At 37.8% G+C, this 22,338-nt stretch overlaps 2 long non-coding RNA genes across 2 annotated transcripts in view; one reads left to right on the top strand and one right to left on the bottom strand.

Moving 5' to 3' along the window:
- Nucleotides 1-22,338, top strand: part of LOC144312227 (uncharacterized) — a 158,483-nt gene that overhangs the window by 85,636 nt on the left and 50,509 nt on the right. The window lies entirely within an intron of this gene.
- Nucleotides 6,307-22,338, bottom strand: part of LOC144312228 (uncharacterized) — a 113,811-nt gene continuing 97,779 nt past the window's right edge. The window contains exons 3-4 of the long non-coding RNA XR_013377698.1: nucleotides 9,874-9,914; nucleotides 6,307-8,589 (exon numbers count right to left, since the gene is read on the bottom strand). This is a non-coding gene — a long non-coding RNA (uncharacterized LOC144312228). The remainder of the gene's footprint in view (nucleotides 8,590-9,873; nucleotides 9,915-22,338) is intronic.

Genomic DNA, 22,338 nt, shown 5'->3' with positions numbered 1-22,338 from the left:
ACCCAAAACAGATATTCTTATTTTAGGAAGTACTTCTTCACCAACTATCACAACATTCTTTTGCAAGGAGCTAGCTAAGAGGGAGTACAGTTTTTTTTCTGCCTTGCAAGTCTGTCTTCTCTGTTCTGGTTCAAGCCAATAACTCATTTTATGCAGCTACAGACCAAGAATTTTGAAATTTCTGAGTCATCATTCGAACAGCATAATCTCCATGATCCTGAAGACACATTTCTTGATAACATATTGATTACTATATCCCTAAATGGATATTTCTGGTACATTGCCTGTCTAGCAGCCATATATTCCCACCTATTTGTCTGGGTAATTTCTGGCTTCAGAAGAACATATGGGCCATATTCACAACTTCTACCATTTTCAATGTTTATCTTTATTCCATCAAATTTCTTATGGGTTCTTTCCATTTCCCTTCTGTCTCTTTATTCTCTTCATTTTCTCTGATTAGTAATTCGTTTTACGTAAAGCTCCAGTTTTAAAGTTAGTGGAATAGACACACTCAGGAATAAGAAAATGGTAAGTCCACAGGCTAAAGTTTTAATCCTTGCTCTGTCATTATTTAACACTAACAGTCAGAATAGGCATTTAACACACTCTTGCCTGAGATCTCCCACTTACCAAATGCCACGAGGGCAGTTTTCTCCTGCCAGCTTCACAGGAATATAGTGGCAATGCATAATGTGCAGGAATTACTTTGAGGGTCTTTGGAAAAATCTCCGTTCTTAACCTCACTCTGCCAACATTGCCCTTTGAAGCCTATGCCAGTCACTCTATGGGTTTTCCATCAGAAGGATCCGAGTAATAATTCCTTTCTCTACCCATTTCACAGAGATGCCTGAGTCTCAACAGGCAATCATCACACTTAGAAAGGACAAACACTACTCAGAATTTAAGGCAGTGTGGCCTAGCTTCTGGAATAGAAATAGTAACAACTGGGACGGTTATCCATGCCCTGTTAGGTGCAGGAACCTATGCTTTGTGTTAATTATAAGATCTCTCACAATCTTTTTTACTATCTCTGTAATGTGGGCATAGTTATGTGCATTTTTATATGTAGATCAGGAAACTAAAACTTAGTATGTGAAAAACTAATTCAAGGTCACAAGTCTAAGAAGAAGCAAAAGCAGAATTTGAACCTAGTTTTTGAGTACTTTTTTACCTTAATAAATGATGGCTATTTAGTCATCTACATTCATTGATACATATCTATATTTACATTTGTACAATTGGCTTTTATTATGAAAATTTTGGAATGTATAGCAATCTGATCTAAATTTCTGAATGTCACCTGTTTATGCATCAAAGAAGATGATAATGCTAGAAATGGCTTTAGGGCCAAACAAAGTAACTGCATGTGGTTTCTAAACTGGGTCTAAATATAGATGCCACGAGGGATTGTATGCTGTATCTAATCTATAACAATAGGAAGCAGATCACCATTTTCCAGGGGCCTGGGTTAGTTAGTGGTAGCTTAGTAAAGACATAAGGGAACCCTTTGGGGTGATGGTGATATTCTATATCTTAATTGTAACTGATTGCACAGATGCATACATTTATCAAAACTCATTAATCTTTATACTCAAAATGGGAATACTTTACTATCGATAAATTATGTCTCAATAGACTTGATTTTTGAAAGACAGATGCCATCATTCACTTGCTGTCTCATGAGGCAAATTATTAATCTATATGTCTCATACTCCTTTTGTGAAAATGGGAATACTAATTGTACCCACCTTCAAAATGTTGGAGAGTATTAAAAAAAAGGCACCATATAAAGAGCCTTACTATCATTCTTGGTCATAGGAAGCAGTCAACACATGCTTATTCAACAAAAGTATGTGTCAGACAGTGTTCTAGGAATAGGAAGAATCAGTGGTAAATATGAAAAAATGTCTGCCCTCACAGAGCTTTATACTCTAGACTGGGAGAGGCAGATACTAAGAAAGTTGATCATTTGGAAATGACATTCGAATAGCAGTTAGAAGAGATAAACCAGGAAAACAATGATGTGAGTGTGTGGCTGCGAGGATGGTGGCCATTTCCCTGAGTGGTCAGTGAAGAACCCTATGGAAAAGTGCAAAGGAGTCAAAGGAGGAGGAAGTTTCTAGTGAAGGGACCAATGACTGGGGAGACAAATGAGGTGGAAAACTGGAAAACTGGAAAACTCCACAGCAGGTCCACTCATCTGCCCTGTGGAAAGACACTGCGGAAGTGGGGAACAATGTGCTCTGATTTACATTTAGAATAATTTCTTTGCCTTCTGTATAAAGGGTGGATTCCCAAGGGGTGAGAGAAGCAACAGGTGAGAAGTAGTGATGCTTGGATGAGGGATGGGAATGAGATATAGTGAAACATGGCCAGATTTGATATGTGTTTGGAGCAGAGAAAACAGGGTTGCCAACAGTTTGGATATGGCAAGGGATAGAGAAATCATTTTTAGCTGAAACAACTAGGTGCTATTTACTGCCTTGACATTCCCTTTTTTTTTTTTTAATTTTTATTTATTTATGATAGTCACAGAGAGAGAAAGAGAGGCAGAGACACAGGCAGAGGGAGAAGCAGGCTCCATGCACCAGGAGCCCGATGTGGGATTCGATCCTGGGTCTCCAGGATCACGCCCTGAGCCAAAGGCAGGCGCCAAACCGCTGCGCCACCCAGGGATCCCTGCCTTGACATTTACTGATATTTAGTTGTAATAATTTCTTTTTTTGTTGTTCTGAGAAGCCATTTGGTGGGTGTTAGGTATTATATCAGAAAGCATTTCTGGGCTAACTACTGATATTAACGTGACTGTGTGCTAAGTGCCAGTTTGGGGTCCAACTCTTAGCTGTAGGTCTTACATTGTCTATTAGGTAATTAAATGCTTATGTCTGAAATCAGAAGGGCACTTGTGCTTGTGCACGTGTGCACGTACAGGTATGAATATGTGTGCATGCAGAGTATGTTCTTGAGGCTACAGAGAGCTCTGCTGGTAGAGCCCAGAATGTTCCCTTCTCCATAGGGATCACCAAGTTGCCCCTTGCTCACTTTACCCATACCGTCCTGCACTCCGCATAACCTTTATGGAGCTAAGACTTTGTCCATCTCTGGCTCCCTCATTACTGCTCTATATTTTGAAAACACCTTGATTCCCTCCAGTCTTCCTCAGTATCTCTGGGGTGGCAAGTGGGAAGATGTCTGGGACACTTCTCTAGTTTTAGCTCATGGTTTAGAGTTCAAAGGCGGAAGCTTAATTTTCTCCCTTCAGTGGGGAGGTTCAGAGTCAACAGCACATTAGCTGATGAATGGAACTTTCTCTCCTGCCTCCGCTTCCTTCTTCCTTCCACTGGAATTTCACTCAGTGTGAAGAACTCTACTCTGGGATGAATCAATGAGCCAACACCCCAGGGACCAACTGACAACTGGTAGAACCTTTAATTCAATAATAATAAAATAAAGTCATTGCCCTCCATTGAGCACATCCTACCTGCCAGGGCTTTATAGGAATTCTCTCTCCTAATCCTTTCAGCAAACTTAGAAGCTCTCTTGTACAAACTTGTAAGGCTCTTTTATTTTCCGCTTCTAATGGTTGAGTACACAGGCTCAGAGAGTAAAATAATTTGCCCAAGGCCGCACAGCCAGTAAATGACAGAATTGGGACCTCAAGTCAGGCCTGTCTGGCTCCCCATTCCTAATTTATAACCGCTAAGCTATAGGGCCTCACTCCTCTTAAAACTTGGAGTACGGGGCTGTTACAGCAAGACTCCCCAGAGTCTTGGCCTATTACTCAATCAACCACTGGGATGCTGACCGTGAAGCTCAGCGAACATTATCACAAATGTGGCAGCTGCTGTCTTAATTAAAGGGCCAGGTTTTCCTTGTCACTTACAGAGAAGGATCTGTTTGCTAGGTTTTTGGCTTTTTATCAAGGCATGGAAAAGAGCATCACCTTCATTTTCAGACTTGAAGTTTCCTGATTCTCTCTGGACAGGCTTTGTGTGTGTGTGTGTGTGTGTGTGTGTGAAATACACTTTTAACCCATTGGTATTTATTCACTACAAAACAGTCCATAGATTATTAACTCTGAGATTTCACATGCCCCCACATTTCAATCATACTGAATACTTGTAATACTTCCTGTCCTTATATGACAGAGTTTGGGCATGTGATATCCAGCAAGTAAGTTCAAACGGAGGCATTGTTAATGGGCAAAAGCACACACAAAAACTATCTTTCAGCTTCGTGTTGCTTTAAGATCCGGCCAGAACTTGTGAAAGAAAACCACACACACACACACACACACACACACACACACACACACACACACGAGAAAGAGAGAGAGAAGACAAAGAGAGCAGAGACAGAGAGGGGGTGGGGAGAAAGAACACGGTTGAGAGCAGGAGGAAGTACTAGAAATACTGTTTAAAGGCATGATCTCATGAGATTTCTACTCCACTTTAGCAGGATGAAATATTGGGTTTATGTAGATAATCAAACATTGGAAGCTGGCACTAGAACCAGTCCAGACAACCTTCAGTTCTTCCACTGCTACTTGCAAACTTTATTTGCCAGACAAGGGGCCAGAGATTATTCCCCCTCCTATGACAATTTGCTATTCAGAGACTATGTCTTTATGTGACTCAGATGTGCTTCATTTGAGTGAGGGAGAAATGAAAGTCTGAACCACAGATTGCTAACAAAGCGATGCAGATGAATCTATTAAAGTGTATCTCCTCGCTGTTTTGTTTTTGACTTCCAATTGGCACTTTTTCTTGCCTCTCAGCTTTGAAACTCGAGAATAAAACGCCTCTGGAAACAAAGCAAAGCGAGCTGAAGTGTGTGTGTTACACAGAATACTGAGAGCGATGTTTGTGCCGCACACAGCTACAGCTGTCACCGATTTTTCATCTACAGAGAGGTCAGCCAGACAAAAAGACCCAAGACAACACATTCAGTAGCATCTTTGTTCTCACCTCCGTCTAGACGACGTAACTTGTAGCGACTCCCAATTATGGTCATAGAGATTTTTCAGCACATCACTGGTTTGGATATTAATTGTTGGTCAGATGGGGGAGTTCTTTTAAGCTCCTCAAATAAAATAAATGTAGCTTTCATTAAAGATGTTAACCCAGGAGCTCCAGAGACTTAACTCTCCACGCTGGAAACTGATTGGTTTATCTCCAGATTGTTTTGTGGGGATAAGGATTAGCTATGAATTCAAAATGATTTTCAATCGTAAAGAGCTGCTCTGTTATTCAGAGTTTGATCGCATAGGTTATTACTGAGATCTTTTGCTCTACCTTGCTTGTCTTCCTTATAGTTTTCCCCATCCCTTCCACATCAAATGGCTGGATGGGGTCGATCTCCTACTTATTAGACGCCTAAGAAACAATTAATACACTCAGATTTACGGATTGTTCAATCATCAGTGCTGTCCATCTCCTTCTAATTATTTGTGGCTATTCAAATGTAAAACTTTTGCACATTTTTTTCTATTCATATTAACCATAACACAAGCTAAATAAAAAATTAGGGGGCTTTTAATCTTGGTCCTCAAATTTTGTGCTTTCAACGACATAATTTGGAAAGCATTTCCCTCTTTCTTGAAGCACTCTACATGATAAGAATGTTTATTTTGGGTGATTAAACAAAATGGAGAGTGCCAACCTCATTTTTTCCAGTAGACGATTATGTTTTTTTTTTTTTAATGTTGAACTTCAGCTTGAATGAAACTCAGTGTCTCCTCCCTTTTCTTCCTGAAAGATTGTTTTATGTTCTGTCTACTTCCAAAGTATTCAATTTTATAAAAAGTACTAAGGGAAGAAATTGCATACTGCTGTACCGGGGCCAATGCAAAACAGTATTTTCCTTGGGTTACTATTTACCTTTTTCTCCATTACTCGTGTGGTTATGTCCTGAATGGAAGGAGGCAACACAAGCCTTCACAGATCTCAAAATCTATAATTAAGAACTGCATCTGACAAGAGTTTTTTTCCTACTGACAAAAAAAAAATATGTCATTTTTAAAAGGAGTATTACAGGAAGAGTGATAAAAATAGGCAAATGGGCAAAAACTGTTCCCTGTCTTCTTCATGGCCGAATACAAAGTGGGTTTTTTGGGGGGGGAGTTGGGGGTTTGGATAAGTCCTTACAATGACTACACTGTTGACTTGGCATGCAGATCAAAAGACTGACAGATTTAATTCATGTTTCTATGCTATCCAAACAATGACATGTACGAGCCAATCTGTGCTGCTTTCAGCAAGTAATTGAAGGTAGTACAAACACAGACTTTAAAAGATCAGTGGTGCCCAACTGAACTGTTCGACAAAAAGAGATCCGACAGCGCATATTCTTTTTTTCTGTTTTGTTGGGATTCCGCTTTGCCTGCCCTCTGCCCTGCCCTTACTCTCCTGGAATTAATAGCAACTGGTAGCCTGTGCATTGTGTCAACAGAAACGGACACACACGCACCGTGTATGAACTTACTTGTCTGCTGCTGGCTGAAGAGATAAGCTCCAAGAGTGCACAAGAATAATCTGGAGACGTTTGGAAGTTAACCACAAGAAATCCATGTTTGCATAAGCTTCCATCACACAGGCAGTTTTTGCTTCATAATGCCGGGACAGTCTGGGTAGTGAGGTTATCAATTCATCCCCAAATGCATAAAGGATGACCCTGCAGGATGTTGACATGACATTTTCTGTGGATCTAACTTGCTTGGAAACCATAGACAGCATTTTTCTCCAGTAATTTGTGTACTGGATGCATTTTTTTTTTTCAAATTGCATCGTGCCAGCAATTTGGTTTTTAAATACAATAGTCTTTTGAAAATTACTGAAGAAAATGAATAGAAAATCACCAGCATCATAGCAAATTATCCTAGGTCAACACATAATGCCTCCATTCTCCAGATGTCTCAATTCAGGCAGCTACTTTGGGTATCTTTGTCTAAGGATGCATATAAGTATTCCGAGTTTAATAATACATGTTCTGTTGCGTGTTACCGTGGGCTAACATCACTGTATGCATATCTTCCACAGTAAGGTTCCAAAAGAAATGAGTTTAAAACAATGTACCCAGAGGCAGTGCTTTTGCTTGAATGTTTCCAATGAATTCTTTGTTCAGAATCCTTGCCTGTACTTTAGGGTCATGGATAATTTCTCATGATTTTGTCTCAATTATAAAACTATAATTGTTTTATACTGAAAGATGTTAAAATACAATTTCCACGTTTTTTTAGTGTCCAGAGTTTAAACATTTGGAAGTCATCTACGCCATATAATTAATTGACAAATTGTTTCAGAGTATTGAGTCTAAAACAGAGCTACATAAACAAGGCTGGCTGTCTTAAAAAGAGTTCCATAAACAATACTGGCTCCTTGTAGAAAAAAATTAGAAGTATCAAATAAGCAAAAGCAACAAAAGGTATCTGTAATACTTTCACTCCAGAATTATTATTATTATTATCATTTGGATTCTGTCCTTTCAAACTTTAAAAAATAATAACCATGCCCATTCTTTCAGGAAGTAAATAGGAAACTTGATCCATTAGTCATTGCGGAGATATATATGTAATATTTAATTTAATTTATTATCTCCCATAGAGTTGTGCAGAGTGCTTTGTTTTTGAGGAGTCTTTTTTTCTGCATTGGGTTTCTTCTGTGAATGTCTTAGAATTTAGAGTTTTTGGGTAGGAAGGCATAGCCTATACACGTCTATTGTAGCACAAGTTAGGAAGTGGTTAAGTAATATTAGCAGGATCACCTGGGCTGGTCAAGGAGAGAAACTGGCAAAGAGAAATACTTGCTACAAACCTGAACAGAAAGGTGAAATATTTAAAAAAACAGGGAGGTGAGGGATAGCTAAAAGAAATTGGATATGTTTAGTTCGTGAAAGGGCTTAAGACAAATTTGATAACTCTCTTTTTATCTGAATGGTCTCCATGTGGAATACACTTCATGAGTGCTGGTTTGTCCGTTTGAGGGTGCTATCCTAAAAATAGGAACAACTGGGTTGTTTAAACAAGAAGTTCTTTCTCACAGCTCTGGGGGCTGGAATTTAGAGACCACAGTGCCAGCATGGTAGGTTCTTGGTGAAGCCCCTCTTTCTGGTTTATAAAAGTCCATCCTGTACCCTCATTTGGTAGAGAGAAAGGAAGCAAGCTCTCTCCTGTGTCTTCTCATAAAGGCACTAATGCTATCTAAAGGGTTGCCTCTTCATGACCTAGTTACCTCACAAAGGCCCCATCTCCAAACACCATCACATGGGGGATAAGAGTTTCAACATATGAATCTGGGGAACACAAACAGCCAGTCCATGGCAAGTGCTACAGACAAGAGAAAAAAACAAAACAAGGCTACAAAGTGATTACCCCAGAGGAGGCTTGGGATCCTATTGAAAAGGAAGAAGGAACCAGCAAGTAGAAATATACAGCAGTGTTACCAGCTGTTTAAAATAGTGAACCCCTGGGGTGCCTGGGTGGCCCCGTTAGTTAAGAGGCTGCCTTTGGCTCAGGTCCTGGGGTCCCAGTCCATGTCAGGCTCTCTGCTCAGCAGGGAGCTTGCTTGTGCGCTCTCTCTCATTCATTCTCTGTGAAATAAAAAAAAAAAAAAAAAGGTAAATAAATAATCTTTTAAAAATAATTTTAAAAATAAAATAAAATACTGAAGCCCCCCAATTATTAAAGGTGCCCAAAGGGACGTCTGGGTGGCTCAGCGGTTTGCCGCCTTCGGCCCAGGGCGTGATCCTGGAGACCCAGGATCGAGTCCCATGTCAGGCTCCCTGCATGGAGCCTGCTTCTCCCTCTGCCTGTGTCTGTGCTTCTCTGTCTCATTCTCTCTCATGAATAAATAAATAAAATCTTTAAATAAAAATTAAAAATAAAAGGTGCCCAAAGGGATGCTGGTTATTGGCCAGGGATTAAGGTCAGCTGCATGGGGAGAAATGTTAAACCGTGTGAGAAACTCTTCTCCAGGACCATCATTCCTTCAAGCAGGGCAATCCAAAGGGCCTGACTCCAGAAGGATAAGGTTGTTTGTATACATCGTGTTGAAACTCAATGAGGTCTGAAAGAAAACTAAGAGCAAAAGCAAAATCAGCTCTGGTTTATACACCTATTTGGAGGAAACTTCCCATGATCAAAATAGCAGCTCTTTTGCTGATGTAAATGGTACTTTTAATTCTAGAAGCCTAAGTTCTATAAGTTTCACAGACACTTTTGGAAATTGTCAGGGTCTTGACTTTAGTGGTATGGCTTCTGTATCCCACCTCAGCAAAGGGAAACGTGAGAAAGCCTAAGGAAATGGGGAATTGTGTGTAACACACTTGATTAAGTGAACTGTATTCCCTTCTTTCTGTGCAGAGTCTAATCAGTTAGTCTGTATATGAAAGCATTGCAATTATATAGTCTAGAAGCAAGCAAACATAAATCACCACTTTGGCAAAAAACCAAACCGATAGGGAACGAAGCACAGAGATAATTCGTAGGTAGTAGAATAATAGCATAACCCAGGATGACTTTATGTTATTCCAGAGACAGAACAGGGTTGAGCATTATTCCTAAATACTACGATATCTGCAAAGGTGAGATGATCGTTATAAATCAAGATGTTACAAAAAAGAAGAAAAGAGCTGTAGCTAGAGACAGATGCTCCAATTAGCAAGATATCCATTTCCAAATTATTATGTTTTCAAATAAATTCTGACGTGCAATTTCAGAACATTGGAAACTAATACTAAACCAGTCCAAGTAGAAACAGGAAGTAAATCCTGGTGGAGCTGTACGCCCTCAGCATATTACTAATAAGTCATTCCATTGTTGTGGGTGGGGGAATGGGTAGTAGGAGCAGAATGATTTTAAAAACCAGCCTTTACCTTGAGATGGTTTTCCCAAAACTTGGAGTTGCGAATAAAAACTGGCAAAGTAGAAAAAAAAATTGAATGTTATTACCACAGCAGATAGTTCAACCAGATAGTTTAAATTAATCTATAAGGACCCTCATGTTCCAAAGTATCAAATAGAGCTGAAAAGTCTTATGAGCTTAATTTTACCCTCTGCCATGTGGTATGCATCATTATGCATCTCAGAAAATCTATACTGTCCTTACATACAGACACAAAATTCTGTTTTCAGGAAGTTCATTCATGCTATACAGTTGGGACCAATGTAGGCCCATAAAAATACTAACCTCACTCCCACCTTGCCAGCCCTCAATATATACAAGCCAGGTTTTCAGAGAGAAAACATGGGACATGGTGATGCATGTACTGACTTCAAAGAGCCACTCCCCTGATAAGTAGAAGAAAGGGGAGGAGTAGGTGAGTGCTTTTCAGAGTATGATCCAGTGTTAAGAATCAGCTGTGTTGTGTTCTACTAAAGCATTTTTCTAGAATCATCCCAGCCCTGTAACATAAGAGTCTGTGGGGGTGAGACCTGTATTTTAAATAATCTTTCTAGGGATTTTGGCATACTGTCTTGTGAGTCTCATTGGCTTAAGTAGAAGTGTGGGGGTTCTCCTCCCTGACATCCCCCATAACCTATAGAATTTGTGGGTGTTGTAAAATCAGTATTAAGGAATGAGTGTTATGCATAAAAAAAAAGCCAGGGGAGATGAGATGAAGACAAAATACATGAAGAATGACAAGTTTGAAGATCAAATAATTTGAAGTCTGAATGTCTGAGTACAGACTAATGTATGACATATGTAGACATAAGCTATTGAAATCAAAAGCAATGGTTTGGGGATAGAGTGAGGGAAGGATATAAAATGGCTGTGTTCCTAAGCTGTCATTTATGTCAGCCTATTGCTTGTCACTGGAAATAAGCTGAGAATCCCCTTTGTATAACACAGCGATGAATCTTGGAAATTCTTACAAGCATGTTTAAGTGCCATTTACAACTCAGCTGAAGCTTTTCTGTTCAGTTTATACAGCTGTTGCCAACGTGATACTAATAAAGATGTTTTATGCCAAGCAATATTTGAAACCCTTTAGATGTATTATCTCAATTAATCTTTTCTGCACTTCTCTTAGGTAGATGCTATTAATCTTCCTGTTTTACAGATGAGGACACTGAGGCCCAGAGAAGTTGGTTACCTTACATAAGGTTTCACTTACTCCACAGCAGAACCAGGCTTTAAACAGAATACTGACTTTGGATCCTGTGATTTTTAAAGCAGGATTTCATTCTGCCTCAAACTTTGGGACCACATTGTATAGCAGGGATCAGCAAACTTTTTAAATAAAAGGCCAGGTAGTAAATGTTTTAGGCTTTGTGGCCATACGGTCTTTCACTGCAGCAGGAGAGTCATAGAAAACCGTAAATCAATGGAATGACCATGTTCTGATAAAACTTTATTTACAAAAATAGATGGCAGGCTGTGATTTGTTGTTCTATAGCATTTTTTAAACATCCCCCATTCATGGTGATGGAAAAGAACTACAAGTTTCTATTTTTAAAGGAAGGCTTCTGTGATTAAAGATCGTATAGTCTCTTCTGGTAGATTTGAAAATTTCTGTCCCTTCTAATGGCCAAGAGGCAAAAGGGCATGTGTTTAGCCATGTCATGAAGTGGTGATTCTGCTTTGAAGTGGTCACATTGTCTCACCTAGCTGCTCCTGTGATGAGAAACATGGATTTATGAAACAGTCAGCTAGGCTCAAGGGGTGGGACTTTCTAGAATGGAGACAGATCTTGCATTTGGGAATATACCTCATGTGGGAGAGTATTACACCTGTGTTCTAGGTTTCTTTATCTCCATACATTAATCCAGTGGGTTGTCCAGACCAGACAAAATCAACAGTTCTGAGGACTACACTGTTGTACATACTGTAAGTGTTGTCGTTTTTTTTTCTTTGTGAGCGCATATCCCAACTGAACATTGATTGAAAACATTTCCTTACTATTTCATCAAAATGAGGAGACATTTCCAGGCTAAGCTCTTTCAGATGGCCTGTTAATGAGTGACTTGTAAATAATAAATATTATTGATAGTGGCTTTTGGAAATTCTCTAAATGCTCTAGATTTTGGTTTCTTTCCATGTGTAAATTGGGACTATAACAGCTGCCATTCTCCACAGAACTGGGAAGATTGAATAAGAAAGTAGAACTAAAAAACCCTGATAAGTTCAGAGAGCTGAAGAACTCTTGTTGGTAAAGGTATCACTTAGATCTTTTGGGATCATAGCACTGGACAATATTTTTGACAATTTGTAAAAAAGTTAATTTGTCACAGTCATTGTAGAACACTCTAGGACTGTCTGAGGGTAAATCTATATGCACTGTAAAAGGGGACCGAAGGCCTTCAGGCACTCTGTGAAATATGGCAAGAGTGGATGTTGGCTTTGAATCCACATGCCTCACAGTGATAATTGCCACTTTTTAAAATGCAAATGCTTATCCATGTTTTTTAAGAAAAAAATGTAAAAGAAGGAGTACGTTAGTTGTCATTCTAACAAAACTGGAAGAAGCTGGAAAGTAGTTGGCAGAGAGATTGATCCCTTTTCCCTGCTTTTTTACAGGCTTTGCTTTGGGAAACGTTAGCATTTCTGTGAAAAACAGCATGGATTGTTCTAGTGACCAGCAACTACTTGGTGATATTGGGGAGACTGACATCCACATAAAAAAAAAACCAGACGAGATTTACATAGCTCCTTGAGGTGTCCACAAATTAAGTTCATAACTAAGCAAATTGAAGAATATTTACTTATAAGAGTTCTGAGCTCTTTTTTTTTTGGAGGAGGTTGGATTGATGCAGGTGAAATAGATATAATCAGGAATAATGCCGAGGGTGAATGGGACCTTGGTTGTTCAATAACAAACCCACTAAAATGTTATGAATAATCTAAAATTTTGAATTCTTATTATAGTCTCTCTTTATTGAGCACTTACCCTGTGTCAGGAACTGTGATAATGGCATTACATAAAGTATTTTATTTATCTCACTCCATCTCTCTGAAGGAGGCGCTTTTACTTTTCACATTTTTACAGATGAAGAAAATGGCTAGAGGCACACAGCTCATAAGTGGGATTTTAACCCAGATTTGTCTGATGCCAAAAGCCATAGCACTTAATCACTAGTTAGAAAAAAAATACAGGGATGGCTGAGAACTAAGCTTGCTTTACACAGAAATGTAACTAAGGGGAATAGAGCTCGTGGGTAACTTTGATGATACAATTAAAGTAGAGAAGACAGATTTTTCTTTTCTTTGGAGAAGGACCACAAAGTGATCATGAGTAGAAGACATTTTCCCAGCTGAGGTCCCCAAACCAATGTAAATGTCTCCTCTTCAGACTTTCCTTTGCCTCTCACCCACGCATTATTTTTTTCTCTCAGTATTCTGTTTCCATTATATGACCTGTCAGAATTTGAAAATTTTCATTTATATATACAGAAATCCCTCCACCCCAACCTTTCCTAAAGTTCATGTTATGCCATTTCACTTTTACCAAAAAAAATCTACATTAGCACATATTCTCACTAACTAAAAGAAATCTGAAGAGCATTTTCACTTACTTACTTTCTTTATTTATTTATTTGATTGAGGGGATGATGGTGAGAAGGGGCAAAGGGAGAGGGAAAGAGAGTATCTCAAGCAGGCTCCATGGCCAGTGTGGAGCCCCACGCAGCCCCATCTCATGATCTGAGCCAAAATTAAGAGTTGGATGTTTAACTGACTGAGTCACCAAGACACCCTGAGGATTTTCACTTTTATGAAAAAAAGGAAAAAAGTGAAAATAGCATTTGGTGTTTATTTTGCAGCAAGTCCTTCTATAGGCTTCATGCTCCGAGCAGCAAGGGTGGCTCCACCAAGATCCTTCTCAGGGAACTACACTCAGGATCTCAGCATCCAACCACCATAGCTTTCAACTATCTGTGAGCATCTGTGCTCTACCTTGATTTATTTCATGTATCTGTTAACAAAATGTGTCCTGAGGCATCTGAAAAGCCCAAGAGAGGTTATTTTTGGGGTCTCAGAATGCTTAGCATTTTTTTCACATAAATTAATGGTAATTCCTTCTTTGCTTTACACCATTTTGGCTAAGAAAGTTTTCAGAGGATGTTCTACTTTTGGGAAGGAAGGAAAACTTGTATATTTGTTTCCTGTTTATTTTTCTCATTATACTATGAGCTTTGTGAGTACTGCTTCCCAGTGGGCTTTGTTCTTCATTGTATCCCCAACACCTCATAGTGCCAAGCACATAGTAAGCACACCAAAACCGATAGTAATAAGAAAGCTCTACCAAACACTTACTATGTGCTAGGTGCTGTTCCAAACACTTTACATGTATTATCTCATTTAACTCTGGGCCTGAGTCTCTGCTCATATTAAACTCATAGGGAGGTAGTGAATATACTCTGTGTGGGTTTTGCCTATCACTGATTCTTTTCATTTTCTGTCTTATAGCTCTACTGCCTGCCATATTAATGTGCTTTTTTTTCACTAATCCCAACACAAAGCTGTTATTTATTTATTCTCAATTGTTTCCTTGTTTATTATATATGTATATTTTTATGTAATATATAATATATGTGGATAATACACACAGTGAGATTTACCCTTTCTCTTGTGAAGCTAGGCTGCTCTTTTTGGGCAAATCTCAGATAATACCAGCCATGAGGCTGAATTGAAATCACTTTTATGTACCAGCTTAGAAAGGGGGAAAATGAACTCAGTTCTTGAGAAAGAATAATGTCTTGAAGAAGAATGAATAAAGTCTGTTTATTACATATCTTTTGGGTTTCTAGTTTACTTATATCCCTCTGCTTATGAAGAGCAGAAGTGAAATTCAAAACACAGTCATACCATTAAGAAGTTTATAATTTTTGAAGTTGTAGAATTATGGCCATTCTTGAGAAAAATATTTTGGGCAATGAATCACATGTCCTTTGAGGGCTTGCACAAAACTCTTGACTTACATATTTAATCAGCTTTCTGGTAAAAGGGATGTGCCAGGAACCATAGTGTGTAGCTTGGTAAATAACTACCTAATGTACATATGGGTGAGAAAAGAAGTCTTGATGAATAACAGCAAATTGTTAACATGTTATCTTAGAATTAAATGGGAAAATAGACGCTGAGCAAGATTCTAGGTTAGAACATCAAGACGGAGAGGAAGAAAGGCAAAAGTAAACCAAATATAGCCAAAACTGACCTAATTCAAGTACAGAAGGTGAAATTATCCATAGAATCTTGTACATAGTAAATATTCAATAAACATTTGTTTCGACTGATTTGATTTCAAGAATGTTTACAGGAGGAATGGCCTCCTCCCACATGTCAGTACAAGTCTTTCACTCAAGCAGAAGGAAAGATTAGCTGGTTGTTTTTGATCATCCTTGAGAACAAGGCTCATGCAAGAGATTACTTTATTCTCTTATCTTCCTGCACCACCCCACATTTTGACCATCATAAATCATTTTTCTCCCTTCCTGTATTCTCTGTCCATGGGACCTGTGACTTCCATTCTTAGACACATCTATGCCAGATGGGTAAAAGAACAATGTGAGGAGTCATTTCCTTTATCTGTTTTTGTAAACAGCCCAGGAACAGGAAACAGGATCTAGGGACGTTTATATAGGAAAATGAATGAGATATTTGAGTGGTGGGCTATAGAAGGGGGCATGATTGAAGGAGATTAGAGGTATCACCTTAAGTGAGAGCTTTAAAGATAAAGTCTAGTTACTAATAAATAATAATTAGGATTTTTTTAGATTTAAATTAGTCTGTTTTGCCTTTCACTTATTTAAAGAGAGCCAATTAAACCAATTAAGGGCATGCCCAAGAGTCATAAAAGCCATGAATCTAAGAGTAATATCCCCCCAGTGAAGATGTTTAATGGTCATGGGTAGGTCGTATGCCAAAAAGATGTTCCATGTCATGTTTCTGTTATGCTGACCAGGGGGGAACCCTGACATGAGCTTGCCACACAGGAGCTGATTTCTGTCTTCTTAAGATGGAAACCTGGAATGTCAGCTTATGGAGGAGGTTGATGTTTTGCAATGTGCAGTGGACAAGAGGCAGTATCTTTGATCCTTGGTTTTCAAGTTACCTAAGCAGTGCTGTAGGGATTTAATTGCACAAATTGGCTAGAGAACAAATAGAAAAGTAGGCAGATGGTCATAGCCTTCATAGAACCACAAACCTGAACATTTGCCTCAAGGCAAATGTCACCACTCTGCACCATAGGATAGATGGAGGAAAGGAGGCAGAACAACTCCAAGCAAAAGGTGCTTCAGAAGGAATTGTCTGCCTGTTTTTCTTCCTTGGTAGCTGTGATCTCAGGCTACTCTAGGTTATTTAGAATAATGTGTTCTGTCTCTCTCTTCCTGTCCCTCTTTCTTTCTCTTATTCTCTCCCTACCAACTCTCCAAGAGTTAGTAAGGCTCCTTGATTCTACAATATGCATCCAGGCTTCCCTCTATTGCTCCCCATTACCTTCTGGTCCCTCCTTTTGGACTAACAACTGATAAGATTTGTGCATATCTGGTATGTTTAAGCTTGTAGTGAAATATTTGACTATTTTTGGAAATTGAACAAGGTTTAAAAGACATAGATAGGTAGCAAATACTGTGGAAAAGGTCAGAAAAATATGAGAGTACAAAGATTCATAAATTAGGGATCTGCAATTTAGTCTTGTAGACAGCTGTTGCAACAAGAGTTTTCTTGAATAGTTGTATACTTTAGAAGCCTGAGAGGAGAGATAGTATTTTTTTGGATGCGGACAGTATTTTGAAATTATTTTAAAATTACTCTGGTTCTTAAACAGCAAAAAAGAGATTACTTTTATTAAAAAGAAACACATACACACATATTAAAATGTAATTTTTCTAATGGAAATTCAAGTTCTTCCTTTCCCTGGTGGACAGCAGAAAGGGTTGGAAAAATTCTTCTCTTGATCTCTGATATTTTCTAGAGCATGTGGCATGGACCCCAATAATTTTAGGATGTAAGTAAGGGGAATTTGAAAGACCCAGTTCAAATAAGAGAGCAGAAACCCTGAGAGCCTGGATGCCTTGTCTGATGGCACATCGCCAGGGATGACATGCTTGATCTGAAGGGATCTTACTGGAAAGAGAGTTCAGCCTTCACTTGTGCTGAGCTCTTCCATGAGTCACCAGCTCTCTGAGTCTCTACTTCCTTCTGTGCAAGACTAAAGAATCTAGCAAGGGTCTGGTAGTATGAAAAAAAAAAAAAGCCGTGTAAATGTTAAAGTACTTTGCATATATGAAATGTACAGATGGGAACATATATGAAGTAATTGGAGGGAAGTTCTAATCTAGTTCTCTCCTTTTTTCCCCTCAAGTGAGATATTCAGCTAGGATCTGCTAGATTCACTTGCTGGAGTTATTAATTTTGGGGGAGAGGTGTCATGGACTTCTATGAGAAGTCGATTCAAGCAATGAACTCTCACTGCAGAGTAAGAGGCTTGTGCCTATGTTCAAGCATGAGCCTACACACTCATTTTGCATGCATATTGACTTCATGTCCTGCCTGCCTCTGTTGACTCTAGCATGGCACAGTGGATGAGTGTGGACTCTAGAAACTAGTAGACCTGGGTTTACATCCTAGCCCTGCTACTTGCCAGGTCCCTGATTACCCAAGTTACTTAACTTATTCGAGCTTCAATTTAATTTCTCCAACTTGAATACAGAGATAACACCCATCCTGGTACATCTTGGTATGTGGGCTTATGGCGGCATTATATTTTGAGTTCTCAATAAGTGATAGGAGCGCTAGCCATCACTATTTTTATTATTACTATGCTTTCACATAACCTTGAGGTTTTGCCTTGGTATATACTTCATAAGATTCTGCTGTGGTGGAATTTTGAGTGATGTGTGTATGAAAATAGCCCAAGAGAGATTTTCAATATTGTCAAATGAGAGCAAAGAAAATTTTAGCAAAAATTTAGGCCCCACCAGCAAGAATGTTCCCAGCTAATTTGGGAACATTTAGTAGCCACAACCACTAAAAATGTTTTTACTGGAAAGGGTAGATAAAAATGTTTAACAGACTGAGAAATGCAGCTGTAAATCTAATTTAACATTTTGTAAGAGAGAACTCTTGTCTGGAAAATGCCTATCAGGTAGACTTTCATCAAGATAGAGATTTGTATTATATTTAAGATGCAACATTAGAAAATCAATTAGTCCAGCATTGTTATAAAGGGTTATATTGATAGAGTTTTGTCAGTTTCTTTGACTTGAGTATCTTCATTTCCCCTACTTTGCATATACTCTGGTTTATAGTAACCACACTTTTCTTATGGGCCATTTCTGTCTTGTTTCTCTTAAATTGTTCCTTTTCCCAAGGTTCTGATGTTAGCCAGTGTAACATTAACATAATTTGGATTTCCCCTTTTGCACTTGGTTCTTAACAATAACATCCAGATGTCGTTTGCAATATAACCTAATTCTGATTCAATAAAGTTTGGGTATTTCACAATATTTTACTATCAAAAGCTTACTTCACATTTCTTTCAGTTCACAGTGATTTAGATTTTCCCGTAATCTATTTGGTTCCAACATAGGGTCATAGCACTGAAAGGAACTTTAGAGGTCATTTAGTCCAATCTCCCTGTGTTAGAAATAAGGAAACTGAATCCTTGTGAGACCCTGTGACCAATGCTACTAATATAACTAATATGTGGGCAAACCTAGGGAGAAACCATGGATCTCATTTTCTCTAGGCCTCTCTGAGATTAAATACACAGTTGACCACTAAAATATTTTGAACTTTTTTAAAAAACAATACTTTCACTTATGTACTATATTCTAAATTCAACCCAGGAAGATATTTAGAAATCTCTAAGAATGACTGAAAATTAAAGATGTTATATTGTGACTTTTCTTGAAAAAAATTAACTTTAAAAACAAATCATTATGTTGATGCCTGTGAATTTGAAACAAACTTGTACTTTCTCAATTTGTATTTTTTTGAACATTTTAAACACAGAGGTCAGTTTTTAAGTAATAAGTCTTCTACATTTAAGTAGTTTCTTGAATATAAAGTCTGTAAATGAAGAGAAATGAAGTCATCGCTGGATCATATGTCATTTAGGGTCATATGTAGAACTTTTATACTTTTCTCACTAGGAAAAGAAAGCTTTAAAATTTACTTCACGTGGAAAGGAAAAACCTTACTTAAAGAACCAAACCTTTCCTTAACCTAAGACCAAAAAGAATGTAATTTAGAAAATGTATATAGTAAATGCTAGTGCATAAAAATGCCTTCATTTTAATCACAATCCACTTTTGATTTAACTGGTATTGAAATGAGGAATGCAAAGGCAAGTTTAAAGTGGTTTTTTTTTTAAGTGGGATATCTGCCAACTACTAGCAATTGAGTAATTATTTTCCCCACAGGACACCTTAGACTCATTGGAATGTGGCTTAAGATAATAATCAGATTCAAAGAAATTCTGATGCCAAGGTAGCTTGGAATTTGGTTGTGATGCTCTTTTCAGTAACATACTAAACTTAGAGAGACATATTCCAATTCTGTTTAGCAGGATACACTATGGATCGTCAATGAAATGAAGGGAGGCTTCTTTTCTGCCGCCAGCTCAAAAAATTTACCAACTTTCATCTATGGATTTAGAAGACCCTAATTTAATCATTCTTTCATCATCTTCAGTAATAAACTTTTTAGTACCCACATGTGAGAGATAGAAGTTGATTCTATTTAAATCAATATTATCCCCAAGTATGTTTTGTAGACTACTATTTTTTGAGAAAAATAAAATGAATGTGGAAATCTAAAAAACCAATAATGACAGCTGACATTTAGATATACCATATGCAAATACTACTTTAAGCACTTTATAATATCCATACCATTTCATTTAATCCTCATAAAAGTCATAAAATTAGGTACTATTATATTCTCTTTTTCAGAGGATCATTGGAGATTAAAAAGACTAGCTAAAATATTCTAGACAGCTAATCCACAGTGAAGCTGAACTTAAAGTGCAGTCTAACTTTAGGCCTGTTACTTTCAAAACTGTAACACAACGGTGTGTCTAGAGGATCTCAACAATTATTTTCCATGATTAGCCAGTTTAGTTGATGCTAAGTTTTAATGTGAAAGGTGAATTGTTGATATCCATTCTTGGAATCACCTTGAAGCAAATGCTAATGTACTTAAGATTTAGTGTGTTTTAGATGTATTTTATTACATCTGAGTTAACTGCAGCATTAATTTGCAATTCAGATTCTGTGATTCTTCTTCAAAAAGGCTTGAATGTTAAGGGGGTCACCAAAAGATGGAGGAAGCTGAAGGCAAAATTGTAGTTCATAGAATAGTCTCTCAAGATTCTCATCCCTTGATTGACAGGAGACTTTCTGCCATGAGTTGATGATAGAATTTCTAGGGGGCTATCAACATTAGGTTTGTTCCATGAATCAATGACATGGGTATACGGTATACTCTGAAGGACTGGAATAACTTGGGACATTGGAGTTTGAAGCATGGCTGATTTGGCCAACCAAAACCAAGAACTCCTAAAACATCACAAAACATCAGCTCATTGAACACATGTAAGTAACAAGACAACACTTAAGGAATTCAATGGAGGTAAAGCTTGGCAATATCCAATATATGATCCCGACCTTGTACCATTGGTCTGGACAATGGCTTGTTCTAGGCCATAGACACATTTTCAAACAAATGGGAATTTGAGGTATTTGAGAAAAATTGAACTGGTCAATTATTAGTTCCTTGCCTCTAAATGGAAGGACTGGTACCAGTATGGGATTGGGCTTTCAGGAAGACACATCATCATTATGAAATATGTTAGGCTGTGTTACAGAATGATCCTGCCTTGCTATTTTTATTATCTAGTAAACAGCACGTATGTGGAAAATAATTTTTGGGATAACATAGTATATCTTCAATCTTGAAGACTCATCTTGTTTTTTCACATGGTAAGGATGCCTAAAAGTCTTACAGTCTTCTAAAATAGTGCTTCTCAAACTTATATGGTCATGTTTTCCCCTTTTTAAGTAATCATTATTAACATTTAAGTAATAATTATTAACAGAACTAGTATTCTGTGGAAGATGGCAATCTTCACATGAGAATAACCATTGTGGTACAAAATGTCTCCTTTCCCACATCTCATTGATTTCTTTTTGTTTTCTAAGTTTTTATCCTGCAATCTTTTAAATATACATAAGAAATATATAATGGATTCCATATACCTATTTCTTTGATATAATATCTATTTAGATTTTGCCACATGGCCTCAACTATTTTTGAGGTGATTTTTAAAGCAACATCATAATGTTACATCCATAAATACTTTGGTATGCTATTACAAAATAATAAGAAATGTCCGTACATATCTACCATGCCATTATCCCTTCTAACAAAATTAATAGTACTTCTTTAATGCTGTCAAAAACACAGTTGATATTAATTTTTTTTTTATTTTTTTTATTTTTTTTTTATTTTTTATTTTTTTTATTTATTTATGATAGTCACAGAGAGAGAGAGAGAGAGAGGCAGAGACACAGGCAGAGGGAGAAGCAGGCTCCATGCACCGGGGGCCTGATGTGGGATTCGATCCCGGGTCTCCAGGATCGCGCCCTGGGCCAAAGGCAGGCGCCAAACCGCTGCACCACCCAGGGATCCCGATATTAATTTTTTTCTAAATTGTTCCCCATTTGTCTTCTTTATGAAGTGTTCAATTCAATGGCTTTTATTAAATCCATAGAGTTGTGCATGCATGCACTACTACAACCAATTTAAGAATATTTTCATTAATCCCCCCAAAAGCCCTACTTTCCTTAGCCATCACACCCAAGTCCCCACATCCTCCTTACCCTTAGGAAGTTATTAATCTAATTTTTGTTTCAGAGATTTTTGCCTATTCTGGACATCTCATATGTATAGAATCATACAACATGTGGTTCTTTGTGTCTGGATTCTTTCATGTAGCATGATCCTTTCAAGGTTCATCCATGTTGTAGCATATGTTGGGACTTCATTCTTTTTTATATGGCCAAATAGTATTCCATTGTGTGGATAGACTACATATTATTCATTCATGAAGTAGGTGAGGGACATCTGGGTTGTTTCTACTTCTTTGTGATTTATTTTTTTTTATTAAAAAACCCTTTCAATTATGAACAATTTCAAATATGTAAAAAGAGAGAGAATGTGATAAACTCCCAAGTAGCATCTCATAGTTTCCATATTATCAGTTTCTGACCTATACAATTTCATCTATACTTCGTCATTCTCTTGCTTTCTAGATTATTTGCTCTCCTAGACAGCACATCATTTTGTTCATACATGTTTTAGTATGTGTTTGAAAATGTTAAGAACACCTCTT

This window comes from Canis aureus, chromosome 4 (assembly GCF_053574225.1).
Source record: "Canis aureus isolate CA01 chromosome 4, VMU_Caureus_v.1.0, whole genome shotgun sequence".
In the NCBI taxonomy this organism is placed as follows: Eukaryota; Metazoa; Chordata; class Mammalia; order Carnivora; family Canidae; genus Canis; species Canis aureus.
The sequence above is the reverse complement of the archived record's forward strand: the minus strand, read 5'-3'. Positions and strand labels throughout refer to the sequence as shown.